Genomic DNA, 452 nt, shown 5'->3' with positions numbered 1-452 from the left:
AAGGAACTTTATGAATTGGAGCTGTAAGTTAACTCTTTGACAGAGAGAGCGAGATGGTGGTGGGGGACAGCCCCCAGTGAAATCAGAGGTGAGAGCACAAAGCAATACAGTAGGCAGACTCCGGTTTTTTTGGGGGGAGATGCTGGAGAATATCCGGGTGGACTCCTGAGGCTCGATCCCGCATTTGCGTATGCCGAGCCTCCATCCTCATGACCTTTGTCCAGAGTGGAATGCCTCCCCGGCTCCCGGCACATGATCAGTGCATGCTCAGTCACGATATCAGTGCCTGCTCAGCCACGTGATCACTGACGGCACAGTCACGTGATCAGCGCCTCTCAGTCACGTGATCACCGTATGATAAACACGTGATCAGTGAACGACCAGCCACGTGATCACTGCATGCGCGGTCAGGTGGTCAATTCCTCATCAGCCACCTGATCAGTGCGTGCACA

Source organism: Bison bison, unplaced genomic scaffold (assembly GCF_000754665.1).
Source record: "Bison bison bison isolate TAMUID 2011002044 unplaced genomic scaffold, Bison_UMD1.0 scf7180017864526, whole genome shotgun sequence".
In the NCBI taxonomy this organism is placed as follows: Eukaryota; Metazoa; Chordata; class Mammalia; order Artiodactyla; family Bovidae; genus Bison; species Bison bison.
The sequence above is the reverse complement of the archived record's forward strand: the minus strand, read 5'-3'. Positions refer to the sequence as shown.